At 45.8% G+C, this 17,941-nt stretch overlaps 1 protein-coding gene across 12 annotated transcripts in view; it reads left to right on the top strand.

Annotated features, from left to right (window-relative positions):
• Window positions 1-17,941, top strand: part of NEDD4L (NEDD4 like E3 ubiquitin protein ligase) — a 166,923-nt gene that overhangs the window by 16,220 nt on the left and 132,762 nt on the right. The window contains exon 1 of one of the 12 annotated variants that reach the window (XM_063320562.1): window positions 16,605-16,665. The exons of 10 other annotated variants lie outside the window; for them this stretch is intronic. The gene's annotated coding sequence lies outside the window, so the exon portion shown is untranslated. Of the gene's footprint in view, window positions 1-16,604; window positions 16,666-16,717; window positions 16,772-17,941 lie in introns of those variants that run through there. One more of the 12 variants, XM_063320563.1, reaches the window with a different exon arrangement.

Here is a 17,941-nt window from a genome sequence, read left to right on the forward strand (position 1 = left end):
CGGGGCACTGCAGTGCCTGGGGATGGGCGCAGCGCTTGACCTTTGGATTTCACGTCTGATCTCTGGTTGCAATCTCTGCTCTTTATGTCGTCTTAGATAAAGGCGGTGTGCATCACACTTTTCAGAAGAGGTTTAAGACCTTCTCCACCGTTAAACTGGCCACTGTTAATGTTGCGTAGGTGTGTGGTCTAACGTAGCTTAGACTGAAACTTACTTCCTGCTTCACTGACGCTAAAGAGATTTTCTTTTTGGACAAGAGCCTCCCAGTCAAATGTGAAGACGTGGTTATTGGTAAGTGGAAGCAGAGAATGATCCACACTACGCGATCACCTTAGAAAAGCTTTTTCACAGAGAGATTTCCCCCCCATAATAGTCCGTAAAGGCTTGAAATACACAAAAGGTGCGTTAAAGGCAGGAGGTGTATGAGAGCACAGGACAGGGGGTGTATCGATTTACTGTTAGCTCTTACAATTTTCTGACCTGGCTTGCAGGTTTTGGGGAAGGCTGGATGAGAAAAGAATAGCATAGCCATATCACTATTTGAGACCTAAAAACATTGAGAGGAGATACCACTTTACTGCTGATGGATGCAGAAACGTTTAGATGTTCCCCTCAGAAAGTAGTAGTAAATTAAGTAGTAGGCTTTGCATGCCAGTGAAAGAGTCTGCTGGGTTGGCCAGCACTCTTAAAGAATATTAAATAAAAATTACCCTTTTGCATTCAAGCAATGACTTGGGAAAGTGTACTTGTGAGATTCTCCCATTTGTTTCAGCTGACTTACAATCGAGCGGTCGTTCTTCTGGCTGTGCTGCTGCTGGGATGGAGTATGGTCTAGTTGGAAAATTACTGAGCTAAAAAGCTGCCGTGCTTCTTCCTCCAAGATGATCAAAATGAAACAAGACAAAGTTGTTGCAAAAGGCTGAAGGCTTAGTGATTAATGTTAATTTCTTGCTCTCATTACTGCCTTGCATCTTTGGCAACCTACCTATTGTACTGTGACTCTTTTCTGTTTTAGTCATCTTCCCATCCCTTGGTGTTACTCGTTACATGGGAGGAACTTGTACTTTTCCTCTAGCGCTGCTTTCTCCCGCCTGCTTATTCTGTCATTCCCTGCAGCATCACTCCGGGGTCACCAGTTTAACTAGATAAAAAAGCTTTGCGTTTCGCTTTGGTGTATTTTTTTCCTTGCTATGAAAATGCTTAGGAATAGAGAACAAATACCTCTGAATGATACCTGCTTCACAGAGCTGTTATTTGGCACTCTCTCTCTAGGCCAGTGATTTTCAGATTTCCCCTGGTAGCGAAGCCTCCCCTGGTGAGATGGGCTGTGATTTGTGCCACACAGGCGACTGTCTTTTCCCTGCCCAGGGCTGGATCTGTTCCCGTTATCCCAGCAGCATGTGTTGGAAAGCAAACCCAGGTTCAGCAGATACTGGGTAGTCTGGACACAGGCTGGCTCCTTGGGTTAGGAATCACTGACGTGGACTCGCAGACCACCACCGGAGGAGGTGGCTCTGTTGAAGCCTAGTTCTCTGATGATAGGGGCGGGGGGGGTTAAGCAGACTTCCCCCTGCAGGGGAAAAGCCCGAGACTGGTTACCAGAATAACCCCTGAGGCTGGTTACCAGAATAACCACTGCCTCTTCTGAGCGGCCACCTACCCCAGGCCCCGCTGTCACTGTCACCAGGTGGCCGTGCCTCCCAAACCAACAGGGGTTAGGCTAAAAAGTACACAGCCCCACCCTCCTTTTTTGGATTGCTTGTGAGTAATCATTGAGGAAGCCATTTGGAAAGGTGTAATTGTAGCAGAACGTAGCTGGAACTAAGTTTTCCCCCCACAAATACTCCTCGCCCCAAAGTGGGAGGGCAGCCCCTGTGCAATGTCCTCATCCCCTGCAGCCAAACAGCTCCGTCTGTTTGCAATCACAGAATTAGCTTGTAGAGTGCTTTAATTACATGCCTTTAAAAACACTACTGGAAAAAATGCTATTTTAAAAACACTACACAAAACCCCCTGGACTGAAACACCATATTTTTTTTTCTCAGAAACTTAAAAACCCAACATTGGGTTGAGGGTTGCAGATTTTTGAACAAGCGAGGCTCACCCATTCACAAAACACTTATTTTGTATTCAGCAAACCTTTCAAACCATTTTCTTCCCCTCCTGTGTACGGTAGGAATGTGTGCACTACGGCTTCCTACCAAGAAGCAGAAGGATAAGTTATGGCAGTGTAGGGTCACGTTGAATTGATTAATCCGACTTGACCCCTTCCCTTCCATCAGCTGTAACGACCGAGAGCAGCAAAGCCAGTCAGCTCAGTGAATTGAACTGGCACAGAAGGAATCTCTTGCTGGGTTGTGTTTCTGTCAAATCGACCTTCTGGCCAGGCTTACTCCGTGTCTGTCGGAGCGGTGGGTCAGATGCAGGGAAGGCGTAGCGAGCGCGTGGTGGTGGAGGGGGCAGGCGCTCTTTGGGGGTGACTGCACTGGGGCTTCATCCAGTGTAATACAGCTTGGTCGCTCAGAGTCCGCTGTGTATGTGTGGGTTTTTTTCTGTTTTTGATGTGTTAAAGCTTCCTTCTTGCTTGTAAACTGTTGATGTCCGTGTAGGTTAGCTTAGGGATCTGAAAGTCTATTTGATGTCTTGGGCAAAGTATATTGAGCTTAAGTCACTTTCATTTTAGGAGATGTCTTCACCGATCCCTCTATATTGCCTTAGCAGGTTCATCTGTGGGACTTTCGTGATTGAACACACAGGCTAAAATGCTGCGTCTTCGCTTGTTTTGTGCAAAACACAAATTCAGCTAAATTTCTTCATGGTGCTTTGTGGAGGTTTTATGAAAAAGCCAAAAGTTTGACAAAATGTTCAGATACTTTCCTTAACTGAATTTTCTTGGCAATTGCTTGTGAGTTGTGCATATTGTTTGTTGGAGATTTTGCATGCAGAGAGAATGTGTTTTTAAGTTTTAAGCACTCCCTAATGTTCCCCATGGCACTTGGGAGGAGAGGGGAGCCCGGAAGACTTTGTAAACAGACTTGGATTCAGTAGTGCAGTTCCTGTAGGCTGGACTGGTTCTCCCCGCTAAATCCTCTGTTGGAACTGGGGAGAGTGCTGTTGCTTTTGAGATGATTCTTGTTGTCTGGGTGGTATTCAGCTGGGAATGGGAAGTATAGCAATTCTGGGAAGTTGGGGATTTTTGTTTTTCCTTTTTGCACCAAACTTTCTGCTTGCCAAATAAATGTCAGCACAGCCACCCTCATTCTTATTTAGTGTTTGGTGATTTAAGGCAGTCCGTCAAAAGTCTTGACAAACAGAATGGCTTGCCCAGGTGTTGCACACTAGTACTGCCTGAGTGTTGTTTCTGGAAATTTTTTCTTTGTAATTCTTCGTGATGGCATCTCTGAACGTCCTACAGCTTTAGTCCCGTACTGATGGCTCCGGTTCTACTCCAGGGCCATGGCAGTGTGTTTGTGTGGGTACCTTCTGCTTTTCCTAAGTTTTGGGGTTCCTTTGGGCAACAACTTAAAGCCGCTTTTAGTTAGGTTTGAACAAGTGTGGCGGGGGAGAGGAGAGATACAGGAGGGATGGTTTTATTTTGTTTGCCTTGCAGCACTGTTGGTGCCTGTCAGCTTCACTTGACGTTTTTTGCTGACCAGTTTAGCACTTCTCTTAGTGTCGTAAGTTCCTTACCGGCAGTTGCGTTTTCTGGAGCTGTTACCTGATCTTCTGGGCAGGTTTTGCTATGTTCAATATAAGCGACTGCAATATGAAATTGTGTATAGGCCAACTAATGTTACATAAAAGGTTTAAGCCTATATATTGTTTTGAAACTCCTAATATATACAAAAGTTATGCCTGTTGAAGGAGGCAATTCTGTGTGCAGCTGGATTTTGGTATCGTTGCAGCAGCTCTTAGCTGTTTTTCTCCCTTCGCTATCTGTGGCCACAGTAATAATTTAGAAGCAAAATTGGACTTTCTGTAGATTGTCTTTGTTATTTCCGAAAGGGGACATAACTTCATTTAAACCTGCCTGGAGGAAACTGACTTTGTTCTTCAGACTCCATCTCTTCATTTGTATTATCCCAAGAGTTTTTTGCTGCTGTACTTCATTCACCGTAATATTCATTTGTTGTCTTGGGGAGGGCGGTGGGGGGGGATAAAGCCTGTCCTTGATTCTCGATGTTCCTGACTGAGCTCTGTAAAGGTAAAAGACTCGGTGTTAGCAGCGCACCCTTCGATGTGTTAGCTCCCCATCCTGCCTGACCCTGTATGGCTTTGCTGACACCACGGAAGATGAGGTAGAAGCTGTTCAATTGCCTTGTAGTTTGGCGAAGGAATTTGGAATTGCTGTGCCCTCTGCTCCCTTCTTTTTCTGTTTCTTCCAAGAACACGCATCTGTGCTTCTCTGGGATGAGGTCCTGCTCGGAGATGATGAATGACTGACCTTATTGCAGATCTTCTGCAATACATTGATTCTGAATGTGGCTTTTGTTCGGTGCATTGAGCCACATTTTACGTCCAGAATGCCTGGCAGAACACAAAGTCCATCCTTTGTTTTGGATAATGAGTGTTGAATATTTTAATGAGTGTTTCTTAGTCTAGTCAGTGTCAAGTACCATTTCGGGAACAAGTGACTGAGCTAACCTCTGAGTTTTGTCCAGCAACAATCCATTTATTTATAGGATTTCACAAATTCTTAAGGAGTTCCCTATGAGCAATTAATACAATTTAAAAAAACATAAATCAAAAAACCAAACCCAAAGCAAACAACACACCAAACCTCCCAAGACCAAAAAAACCCCAAGCCTTTCACCCTCAATTATTTATATGAAACAAACAAAAAAGTTCTCTGTATTTTCCCCCCTTTTTTGATATGGGTCTCTTTTACAATGTGAAAAAGATGAGCATATTTCATTAAGGGAAAAGTAATGCCTTGGGTGGTACCAGCACTTCCATGGTACAAGGGCAGCTCCCTGGCTCACTGCTCTGCACGCTGAAAATAAGCCGTGGATCTAAATGCTGCTAACCCACGCTGAAGATCATACGGACAAATGAACACTGACACAGTGCTGCGGTTGCCTAACTTAATTTTTAAAAACTACAGTAAACCATTTTTTAACTGTTAAACAAGTGTTTTTCCTCCAAGCAGAAGTAATGGATTTTTTTTACCCAATCCTGTTTTGCTAGTGACAAACTTGCTGTAATTGATTATTTTGACTGTTTATATAAACACGGGTGCGCCTTTGGCATTTTTGAGCAGTGATTGTATGTCTTTAATTAAAAGAAAGATAGCAACTACTTTTCTTCCTCCTGAAAAGCATCTTGAATGCATGTATGCATAGGAAATAACTTCTTTGGGTAAATTACTTAAATTTAGTCTCCTACATTGGTCATGTTCTTGTTAATAATTTTTTTTAACTGCAGCTGTTTTTCACAATACTTCAGCTTTTGTCCACGTCTTTGGCTGTTCATAATGTATCCTTGTATGTTGGAGGACACACTGGAGAAGGAAAGAGTTGAACGGCATGGTGGGGTGTGCTGTCCTTCCAGCCAGAAGGGTCTGCGTCTGCTCACTGCTTAACTTCCCAAATCTAACCAGTCCAAGCCCCAATTAGAAACTGCATGGGTTTCTCAGTCTTTCATGAGACACCATAGTTTTCGACTTGAAGAGCTTGTTAGCCCTAGAGCATACACTTAAATGACAAATACTGTTTGCGAGCAAAAAAAAGTCAAGTCTTTGTCAAAGGGCTGCTGTGTTTTTAAAGAGTAGGAAAGAAAAGGGGAGAAAGCGGTGGAACAGGGAGTGCAGTATGTTGGGAACGGCGAGAGCACAACCGGGATAGAAAGCTGGAGCACTAGACGTTGATGGTGAGAGTGGATCCCTTCTCCATCAGCTTGGCTTGGGCACTGGTTTGGGTGGTGGGATTTTCCTCCCCCCATCTGGACAGAGACTGGGACAGGAGTGATTCATCCCCCAAACCTAGAAATCCCTGGGGAGCAAAGCTTATGGTCGGGTTTGCCCCAGGGGGAGAGAGGTACTGCTGGAGGATATGACTTGGTGGTTTGTTTTTTTTTAAAAAAGAAACTCAATCAAGATGGAGAAGAGAGACCAAAGGAGTGAACTGCTGGGCTGACTGACAGCAGCGCTCATTGAAATGTTAATGTCTCCGGCAGAGTTTCTTCACCAGGGAAGACTGGGAACTTGTACAGTAGCATTAATTATTAACTCCAGTTGAGAGCTGGAAGATCTAATTTCATTTCTGGTTGGGTAATAGAATGATTCATGCAAGAAAACAAATTGTGTCAGAAAATGGAGTCTTTCTCTGAAAATTGACATTCCTGACTTCTGCTCTGAGCTGAAGCCTACTGCAGTTGAGCTATTACAAGAGTTTAAAAAAAAAAAAAAGTAACAACTAAGGAGAAGTTTTCATCCCTGGGGATGCAGCAAGATGCAGGAGAGATGCGTGGCTCATGGGTCTGCCAGTGGCGGGGGGCAAACCAGCGGATGGTGTGAAACATGGGGGAGATACAGAGCCAGAGGCCAAAGACAGACCCCAGACCTTCCCACTGAAAGTCTGATGGGAATTCACGTGTATTTTTCACCTTTTCATAGAATCACAGAGTTGTCTAGGTTGGAAGGAACCTTTCAGGTCATTGAGTCCAACCATCAACCTAACTCTGACAAAAACCACCCCTAACCAGCACCACGTCAGCCTGGCTTTTAAATCCCTCCAGGGATGGTGACTCAACCACTGCCCTGGGCAGGCTGTTCCACTGCTTGACAACCCTTTCCGTGAAGAAACTTCCTAATACCCAATCTAAACCTCCCCTGGTGCAACTTGAGGCCGTTTCCTCTTGTCCCATCGCCTGTTCCTTGGGAGAAGAGACCGACCGCCCCTGGCTACACCCTCCTTTCAGGAGGGTAGTACGAGATGTTTTGCATTCTCGATAATTGCTTTCAGATACGTCTTTTGGATTTGTTAGCACTTCATATTGCTTTTTAACAGCTTTGCTTGTTTTTTTCCTTCCCAGCTCAAACCAGGATGAATAGGAATACAACACATTATACCTAACAATTTCCCACCATGTTAGTTAGGCAGTAATCTTCTGTGGTACTGTTCTCTTAGTATGGTTAAGTTACCACTGCTGAATGAATTGCGATGAATTACAGTAAACTTAATAATCCAGGATTAGTACTTTAGGATCGGAAGGTGTAATTATTGATGTTACAAGCATACTTGATCTCTGGTTTGAAACAGAAGAGAAAAATCAAACTATTTAAAAAAAAAAACCAAAAAAAACCCCAAAACAAACAAAAAAAACCCCAAAAAACACCTTGGAACTTGCTTTACATTTTGCTCTTTTCTAAATTCTGTTCAGTTTTCAAGAGCTTTTTTCCCTCCTCTTGCTGCAAACGGCATGGATTCAGTCAAGCTCGTGTATTATCTCTGCGGTATTTTGTTTGTGTGTCTCTACAAAATGTTTTGACGAGTGTTGTTTTATGCATTGCAGTGAACTGAGCTAAAGTAGGTGTTGCCCCCTGCTAAGGCGGTGTTAGATCTTCCGAGCCCCAGACCCTGAGACCTGTTCCCATTCTGAAAGCGTGCTTGATGCTGCAGCACCTCAGCCTCACCAATGTTGTAAGAAGCTCTCCTTGTAGAGGTATTTAAGGTGTGAGAGGCTCACTGGCGGTTTCTTGTCAGTTCCTGTAGTTTTCCTACTACCAAGGCTTTTTCAGCATGTTTTTTTTTTCTTAATGAAATGGTTCGTCCCGTTCCTCGCCGGCCCTGTGGCCGCTCTCCAGCTGCGACAGCCAGTGCTGCCCCTTGGGTCACGGGTCTGTGCTCCGGAGCAGAGGATGGGGCTTGTCCGGGTCGGCAGTGACCCCCAGTCCCCCATTACCCTTGGCTTACATTTTTATTGAGTGCCTCTTCTCGTTAAACAGTGCAGCCGTGACAAAGCTGACTGTTTATGGTCTAAAATCATTAAATCTCTAACAAGAATATAGATTGTGGTTACATAAACATGCTTGTATGATCAGCTGGCAACTAACTGGGCTACTGGAACGAAGTACAATTAAACCTCCCCCATTTGATACTGGATCTTCTTGTACGTTTTGTGTGCATAATCAGAAATGGTGAAAGTTTATTAGGTAATTGAAATGTACGTGTCTTTAAAAAAAAAAAATCCATCACCACCCTTGTGAACGTACATTTTCTATGCATAAAACTAAGATGCCAAGTTTTTGAGTTATCTGCAGCTACTTCCTCGGTTTTTCACTACAGAAGTGTGAATATCAGTCTGTGACATGATAACAATCAACACTGGCTTTTTTAAATCACAGCTGTCAATGTCCTCAGAGATTAAAGAAAGAAGATAACAGAATTTTCATAAAACTTGCTTTAGTCAAAGGGTGTCTAGAGTATCCTGTGTGTGCAGGAAACCGTTGCTCACTGAAACATAAATATCTTGACGTCTGGTCTATCAGAATATGTGTATGAAAATAGTGTGTATGTGAAAATGGAAGTACCTCCGTGGAGAGCAGTTGGAGCGGGGAAATCCTGCTGACTTACCTCTTGCCTGGTTTGCAGCAAACGGGCTGGATCCTGACTCGGTGTGCAGTTAACAGCCTGTCACTTGAGCCCTGGGGGGAAAGTTGTTATCCAGGGCTTAATTTCAAGCTATCATGTGAAATGATAGAAGCTTTAAAGTTGCGTTTGGAAGCGTGTGAAACGGCAGGGATAAAATGCTGGCTGATAGTGAGTGTAACGTGAGATAAAATAGAGTCATTTTCGTCTGAGGTTTGTTGGCTTTCTCTGCTCGGCGATTGAGTAGCCCGTTCTTAAGAACTTCTAAAATTAACTGTTGGCCATTGCAGAGGCTCTTAAGGAAGGTCTTTGAAATGCGTTAATCTGAGCTTTAGTCCTGCTTTTCTTGACGCGTTTGGCTCTCCAGCACTGGTGTTACTCGCAGGTGAGTTTCTGAGGACCTGCTGTCACTTCCTCACTCCGTGGCCTGAAGGAAACGCGCGCCTCCCTCCAGCCCAGCCCTGCCTCCAGAGCTGCTTGGGACAGTGCTCCTCGTTAGCTCGGCACTGTTAATTGCTGGTCAGGATGAGCAGCTGAAGTGAGGCCGCAGGTGCTGTCTGCACTGTCAATCAAGCTAATACTGCTGCTGAATTTGGGGGGCTGTGTGTGCATTGGTTGTTACCGCCTTTACAGAAACCTAGGTGAGTTCCATTTTTTTTTTTCTGCTGAACATCTTCCTCCTTTTCCAGAAGAGGAACAACTGATCATCAGAAAGTGGGTTTTTTTCCTCTTGTGAGGGAAGAGCTTCTCTCAGAGATCCTCTTCTCATACTGCTGTTCCACTGTGAAAAACTACGCATAAACCTTTTGTTATGAGCTGTTGAAATACTGGATCATGATCTTCAGACCCACCGAGTGAAAAACAAACAAACGGAAAACCCAACAACAAACAAAACCCCAAACCCTACAAACCAAACCAAAACCCACCTCTGTGACTAACAAAACTGTAACTCATTTCATAAGCACATGAACGATCTTCTCTTGACTGGTAAAATAATATTCCCATTTCTGAACTTATTTTGTCGTTGTCAGGTTTGTCTTGCAAGACAAACCTGACAAAGTCTTAAGTCTAGTCAAATGCCAAAAATAATTAAAATCTTGGTCACAGAAAACAAGATACCAGTGTGTAAACATAGAAGTGTGTGTAACCCTTGGATTTTTGTATATATAAGGATTTATTCCTATATGTGTGGGCAACTCCCATCTCTTGCAGCTGATGAGTGGTGTGTCCATGCGTGGTTGCAGGCAGCAGTCGCCGCCCGTGTGTGTGCTAGGGAGTTGGTGGCCGGGCTGTTACCACTGGCCACAGGCAGATGGGGCTGGGGATGGTCCCCATCCCCTGCTCAGAGGTCGTTTGGGAGTCGCTGCCCGAGGGGGGTCTGTGCTGGGGGACGGTCCCGCGGGGCAGGGACGGTTCCTGGGGCTGCTCGCTCTGCGGGTGCAGACATGGCACTGTAACGCAGACTTCTCACCCACGGGAGGGTGGCTGGCGGATGAGCGTGTGCCTGCCCCAACCTGGGAATCATAAGTGAAAGGAGTATTGAAATCACGCTGGTTCTGGTTAATCTTAGGACCTGATGGCTTGTGATGGCGCAGAGCGGCTCAGGGCATCCCCCCGGCTCGGCCCTGCCCTGCCGGCAGGGCGTTCGTAACAATCCCTCTGTCTGGCCTTATTTAAAATACTCCTACCGTGCACCGGGAGTTTCTGTTGTTGCGGTGCATCCCAAGACAGTCATTCTGATGTCTAATAGCCAATTACAGAAGAATCATGCTGAGGTGTTTGAGGTTTTTTTTCTGGACATAAAGGCAGTGATATTTGCGAAGGCTGAAGCAGACGTTATTCTTGCCGCGTGGTTTTCCTTCGACAGTTTGTGATAAATAACTCTTCCCGAATTCACCAGTCTGGTGACCTTCAGTGTGGTTTTGATCCTCAAAACAGTAGCAGCAGTAGCCATGTGATGATACTGTGACTATTCAGATCCAGTTTAAACAAGTCGCAGTCGAGTTACCAGGAGGCACTTTGGTCCTGGTGCTGTTCTGGGTGATGCTGAGAGCTTTTGCACACCAGGAGCATCACGAAGCGCAGGTCCAGGCAAGCGTTCCTAGAACAGCTTTCGGCTGCGCACAAGCGTAAGTGCCCTTTGGCCAGCAGCCCCCGTGGATCTCTTCAGAGCCTTGCACGTCTCACTTGCCTACAAATAAAACCTGAGCTTAATGTTTTCCTACCTGCCTGGTGCTTAACCACAGCTGTTTTAAGCCTGTTCTCCTACCTGTGTGGTTCCTAACCATAGCTCTTTTCAAGCTGTTTTTCTGGGAATTATGTTTTTATCTGTTTCCAAGTCATTTGTAGTACTATTATTATTTAAATTTGAAACACTGCCTTCTCCTTTGTGCCCCAGTCTAATTTGCTGTTTGTCAGCAAACGCTGAGGTGGAGGAGATACAAACTGGGAGGAGAGGCTGGTACACCAGAGGGTTGTGCTGCCGTGCAGGGGGCCCTGGACAGGCTGGAGAAAAAGGCTAGCAGGAGTCTCCTGGGGTTCGGCACAGGGAAATCCATGTCCCGCACCTGGGCAGGAGTAGCCCAGGAACAGCTCGTGCTCCAGGAGGGGATGGGCCTGACATAGGAAAAATTAAGAGGATTGTACTAAGTGTAATTCAGACTTTTCACTTTAAAAAAGTTTGAATTTTAACAGTCTCATGTATTTCATCATCTCAAAACCACCACTTCAGTATGTTTATCTTAAAAAAAAAAAAAAAAAAAAGTATAAAAATTTAATTGTATCGGAGGTTGGCTTAGTGAAAGGTGAAAACTTAATTGTCATGCTAGAAAAGATGCTTTGAAAACAAGGCTATTGCGTCCTTCTGTGACTTCTTACTGCAGGCTCTTAATTGGGAATTCAGTCCATTCTTCGTTATTGGGCAAAATTGGTAGACATTCACTGGGGAATTGGATTTTTTGTGTTTCTCTTTAGCTAATAAGTTTTGAAGTACTGCTCTCTTCTGTGTGCTGGGAAGTAATAGATCTGTCCAGACATTGACCCGAGGATAATGAATATCTGAAATTAAACCAGCTGGCCTTGTTTCACTCTCTGGTTGGCAAAGCTTTTACGAGTGTCAGGGCCAGCGTAGTGAAATCATCCTACATGTAAAAACATTGTTCCTTTATTTTATGGTAGTTCATACTCGAAGAGCTGTTTTGGTATGCCAGAAACTTAGATGTTTGTTTAAATAAAAACTTGAGGTTTTAATGAATCAGTTGAGTTTCTGTATCCTCTAAGGGAAGGAAAAGAACTTACCGTCAGGTCTTCCTTTATGAATTTTCCATTTAAACTTGCAGTAAATTTTCAGTTTGGATGCAGATGATCTTGGTGCTGGTCTCTGGGGCGACATCAGGGGTGGGTGGGTTTTTGGTTTGGTTTCTTTTTTTTTTTAAAACTAAGTCAATACAGGAGAGTTACTTTCAGGTCACAGGCTTCTGCGAATGCACCAGTAACTCCTCGCCAAATTTTTGTTCATATTTTTAATAGCAATATGTACCAAATGCTTTTCCTGTTTCTTTGCTCCCACCAGAGATTGTGTACCCCTCTTGGCTTGTCCAGGGAAAAGCAGATTGAGGGGGTCCTTCAGAAAGCGAATTTCCTATACCATAAATCTGTGACGTATAAGGATGATTCAGCAACCATACCCTCCTTTCTCATGCTGCGCTGGTTTTTCTCTTTCCTTGGAGATACTTGCCACAAAATGGTGCTAAATTAAGCAGACATGAGTGATCGTTGTGCTTTTTATGGCAAACTTGTTGCTATTGTGAGCTTCTTGGGGGTACTCCTTCCTGTCCTATGAGTGAGAAGAGCGGGTACTTAGACCAGTGTCGGCCTGTTTGGGTGGAAGAGCCAAGAAGATGGAAATCCGGGTAACCGCCGAGTCTGAGCCCAGAAGAGGGGAAGGCAAAGGGACACCAGTGAGTAGTCGCAGCCCCTTGGTGTGGGTCGTGTCTCCTCCCCAGCCTGCGCTCGGGAGCTCGAAGCCATCCCAGGGAGCGAGTCCAGTGAATCCAACCTGGCTTACTGTGACCGTCACGCTCGCTGCTGTCAGCTGGAGGGCAGAGATGGTAACCTCTGCCGGGGTTAAAAAATGGGAAGGCGGCTGTTGGAGAAGAATTGTTTCCTTTACTGGCGCAGCCTGCAGGAGGCTACTGGGGAGTCTAGTGAATTAGGTTGTGCAGAAAACAATGCGTCGGTTAGATGAATTCCTTTAGTGAGTGGTATAAATAGATCTAAATGGTAAGTAAGGAGAATAAAGTCTTGTGCAGCACAGCAAGTCCATTAATTTAAAGTTCTTTTTCATTCTCTTAGGTATTTCTACAGAGCACAGGTGACCTGGTTCAACATACTTGCTAAAATTGCTCAAGTATATCTAGCTGCATGGAGTTCAACTGATTTTTATAAAAATAGATCACAATTCACTTGGAACACTTACTTTTTTTTAAACGTGCAGTAAAAATACCTTGTAAGCAGATTTTCAGGAGGTCAGTACAGTGATTGGAGCCTGCTTTTTAATGGTGTGCTTTCAAGGTTGGAGTGGGAGTTTTGGGGTTCCTAACCCCATCGCTGATACGCGCATACCTTTGATCTCCATGCACCGCTCCTGAGGTGTGTGTTTTTAACTTGCTCACTTCGGTGGTGTCTGCCCTTCTGTCCCCCTGCAAGAGCAGCATCGGGGTATGTCCCTCTAAGACAAACTCCTGCCTTTCTGAAATTTTGCCTGGTGTTTTTTCCCCCCAACTATATTAGTCTAAGGGAGGGAAACATGAACGTGGTGCCTCTTCCTAGAGGCCCTCAGTCCTAGAAGTAAGACTGGAACCATTATTGTAAAACATTTAATGTTTCTCTGTTGTATGAGATTAAGATTCCCACAGTTCTCCGAACCCTGCAGTTCTTTTAATGCTTACTGGTGTTTGCTTCATCTGTTGATGTGGTGTGTTCTGGTGTGCATTAGTAAGATATTCTAGTAAAACACAATTCAATAAATTTTGTAGCATTGTGGGATAATCAGAGCCTTTTAAGCGTAGACTGAGCTGGCCTGTGGCTACACTTGCGGAGCTTGGCTACATGCGACCATCCCGTGAACTCAAACCCCCCTCGTCCTTTCTGCCAGCCCCGCAGAAGGACCGTGCTGCTGCCTCCGGCTCCGGCACAGGGTGCTGACGGGCACACACCTTCGTCTAGTGTGAAAACGAGCAGGTCCCCTCAGCTCGGGGCATCATCGTGTGTAGACAAGAAGCCAGGTTCTGCTCGGCAGCAAGAGTTCTGGTTTCCTCAGAAGATGGGTTTGCCGGGATTTGCTGCCATGCTGTGCGGGAAGTCCTTGCCGCAGCAGGTGCGAACTGACCGACTCCCTGTAGCCAGGAGGGTCCTTCTGATCCAAATTACATGGCTTTCTTTCTTCCAGAAGCTTCTAGGTTTAGTTGCTCTGGTTTTGAGATCTGCTTTAGACAAAATAATGTGTTTTTTCTAAATACATTGCATCATACAACAAGAGTTGGTAATTCTGCAGGGAAGAAAAGGCACAATTTGTTTTAGACCCAGACTTCACAAGGGGGGAGTGTGATCAGCGCTTCAAGGGAGGAAGGTCTGAGTTGGGTTCTCAGGTTTCTCGTGGTGAAGCTACCTGAAACAAGGTTTTCATTTCCGTGCTTGAGCCAGATAAGTAGGTGCTTGTAACCTAGTCACCTTTGCTCTGTGTTTGTTTTCTTGTGCTGAACTTTGCAGAGGAGAGTGGAGATGTGGTGCCCGTTCTTGTTTTCATTGCAGAACAGAGATTTTATCAGAGACTGTTTGCAAGTGTAGGGTGCTGCACCTGGGGAGGAATAACCCCCTGCACCAGGACAGGTTGGGGGCTGACCTGCTGGAGAGCAGCTCGGTGGAAAGAGACCTGGGAGTCCTGGTGGACAACAGGATGACCATGGGCCAGCAATGTGCCCTTGTGGCCAAAAAGGCCAATGGCATCCTGGGGGCATCAAGAAGAGCGTGGCCAGCAGGTGGAGGGAGGTCATCCTCCCCCTCTGCTCTGCCCTGGGGAGGCCGCACCTGGAGCACTGGGTCCAGTTCTGGGCTCCACGTTCAAGAAGGACAGGGAACTGCTGGAGAGGGGACAGCAAAGGACTAGCAAGATGATTAGGGGACTGGAACACCTCTCTTATGAGGAAAGGCTGAGGGATTTGGGTCTCTTCAGTCTGGAAAAAAGACGGCTGAGGGGAGATCTTATCAACACTTACAAATACTTCAAGGGTGGGTGTCAGGAGGATGGGGCCAGGCTCTTTTCAATGGTGCCCGGGGACACGACAAGAGGTAACGGGCACAAACTTGAGCATAGGAAGTTCCACCTAAACATAAGGAGGAACTTCTTTCCTGTGAGGGTGGCAGAGCCCTGGCACAGGCTGCCCAGAGAGGTGGTGGAGTCTCCATCTCTGGAGACATTCAAAACCCGCCTGGACGTGTTCCTGTGCCACCTGCTGTGGGTGACCCTGCTCTGGCAGGGGGTTGGACGGGATGATCTCCAGAGGTCCCTTCCAACCCTGTGATTCTATGATTCTAGGAGAATTGCCACTGACAAATTTCAAGATTATTCAGATATTACAGGAATTATACTGAGACTTATCACGTACTGTTGCTATGGCCTTCAGAAAATCACTGCGATGTCCCCAGAGGCTGAGCGGTTCACTTTTGGACGCCTCTCTTCTCCCCATGTCTCCAGAAAGAAAACGAGCTTCTCCCTGCTCCGACTGCCTGTGCCGTTGGGAGGTAGTGAGGGCAGTGGTTTATGTTGACTGGCTTCCTTGCTTGGCTTATGGCCTTCCTTCCAAACTGTGGTGGCTTTTCTGTTGTTTGGTTGTTTTTCCTTGAACGGTTTGCAGAGATTTTAACTTGAAAGCAGAGCGTCGGGTCGCTGGAGTTTGGTGGGCAGGGCTCGGGGCTCCTTCTGGTGGGTCAGAGGTGCTGGCAGTGGCAGTGGGGTGAGCCCCTGGTGTCAGGGGCAGCTTGGCCAGGCACTTCTCCCCTCCGAAGCTGGAGCTGCCCTCGGCCGGCTCGGGGTGCGGGTTCTCCCTCCCGGGCTGCCCTCACCTTGTTAGTGTTGGCAGGTGCTTGTCTGTCAGAGGAGAGGGTAATGTGGTGGGGCAGTACGCTGTGAGATGCGGGAGAGCTTCCCCAAGTATGTTTTTTTTCACTCGGCCGTAATGTGGGTTGGTTTAATCCACCAACAAAGCAAAGGAAGAATCAGCACAGCTCTTCCGCAATCCGGCTTGTCTCCTGCCTTCTCAATTGCTCAAAGATTCAGGAGTGCCTAATGTTGTTAGGCTTGCACTAGACAACATTTTTGCTCTTTTTTTGAAGAAGATGACAAATACTCTGTTTTGTTTTGAAACTGCGAATGCTGGTTCATTTTTCACAATGATGGGGAGAATTACAGAGCAGTTTGTCTGGGTGACTGTATGTTTTTAGTACGTCCGGCACAGCAGGGGCTCTGTGTGTGCTTTTTCGTTCGGGATAACAGAAGTTCCAGCAGTTAAAACACGGGGTTAAAGATTTGTTGTCTTTTTCACCCTGATGTGTTTTGCAACCAAAACATTGAGTTAAAGATCTGTTGTCTTTTCTGTTTTGTTATGTTTTGCAAACTTTCAGGTATAATAAAATAGAGATGAGGTGCTCAGGGGATGGAAGCGAGTTCACAGAGTCCCTGGGTGCAGGTAACTTTCCAGCGTGATCTGGTTTCCCTCCTTCCAGTTAGTGGAAATTTACCTCGCTGACGCCTATCTTGGTTTGAAATCAAAAATGTCTCTACACAGGGAGAAGAAAAAAAAAAACAACCCCAAAACAAAACCAAAGCAACACTCCCCCGCCGCGGTTCAGGTTAAGCTGTCTCCAGGTGAAACCCTAGATTGCCGTCCTTTCCCCCGGTTGCCTTGGAGAGGGACACTGATTGCTTCCGTCCCTAAGCCTGTGCGGTGGCCAGCGGGGCGGCGGTGCCTCGCGGCGCTGCCGGGGACGGGCTGGCGCCCACGCAGCCGGGCAGTGCGGGGTGAGTTGGGCTTCGGTGGCGGCGGGGCGGCTGGGTGCCGGCCGCTGGGGACCCCCACGCGGGTGCGGCGAAGGCTGGCTGGGGTGCGGTGCGATTTGGAGAATATGTAAGGGGATTTGTCCATCTTGAGGGGTTTGACCTTTTAAAAGGTAGTTGTGGAAGAACATGTTGAATGTTTAATCTTCTCTGGTCTGCGTGGCATCTGGTCAAACGCTGGTTTGCATTGATCCAAATGTTGTGCCTTTCACACTTGTCTGTTTGTTTAAAAAAAAGCTAAGTTTCTAATTTTATAACCATGTTGATTGTTATTTCAGCGCTACTCTCTTAACGCGTATCGTGAGATTTTCTGTTCTATAGGAAGTTGACGTCTGCAGCTTTCCTTCTTACACCGGACTCTGGATTGCTGTGGCTTTCTTTTCATGTGTCTATTTAGAACATAGAGATGTGTATTCTGATACTTCTTCAGGTTTGTTTTTATAGCCCGGCTGTTTTTCTTTTATCAGCTGTGGACTGCGCCGCCTCTCCTGGGTTGTCTCTCGGGGGGGTGGCGTTACATCCTCGCTGGTGGGGAAGAAACGCACAGCTCAGGGCACTGCCTTTTCCCTTTGCTGCCATAGCTCTTCCCTAAACTTCCCAGCTCCGGGATATTTTATTAATCCAAGGGCAGGAGCACTTTTTAATAAATTTTATTTATATGAATACTTTATTAGGTTTTAGAAATTACTTTGCTTTTCAGAGCACCTGGAGAAAGTAGAAGTGTCGTACACTTAAAAATGAATTAAAAAATGTGAATCACGCACATAAATATACATACAAAAGTCTCCTAAATCTGTAGACACATCTATATTCTCTTATCTGTTTTCTGAGGTGAACTGGGGTCTGTTCATTGTCGGTGAAGCCTGGTCTCTGCTGCATGATTGGCTTTTGGTTTCATAGCTCGGTTCTACCTAAATCAGCCATGTCTTCTGAAATGGCATTGTGAATTACAGAAGAGAAGCAGAATCTGTATAAAGGTTATCCTTCAGCAAAGAAGAGAACTATGTAACCTCTGACATTTTTCGGGGAGGCAAGAATACATAAACTTGATGTTAATCATTGGACAAAGCAGAAGTAGGTATGAATGTGGTTAGTGGTGGAACTCGCCATTAATGCCTAACCGAGCCCTTTATGGCACCCCCGCTGCCGTGGGTGAGGTAGGCTCAGGTTAGCGGGCGAGGACGAAAGAGTATAGGCGTATATAGCTTTGACAAGCAAGGCTTCATAAACGTTAGCCTTT

Source organism: Chroicocephalus ridibundus, chromosome Z, assembly GCF_963924245.1.
Source record: "Chroicocephalus ridibundus chromosome Z, bChrRid1.1, whole genome shotgun sequence".
Taxonomy (NCBI): domain Eukaryota; kingdom Metazoa; phylum Chordata; class Aves; order Charadriiformes; family Laridae; genus Chroicocephalus; species Chroicocephalus ridibundus.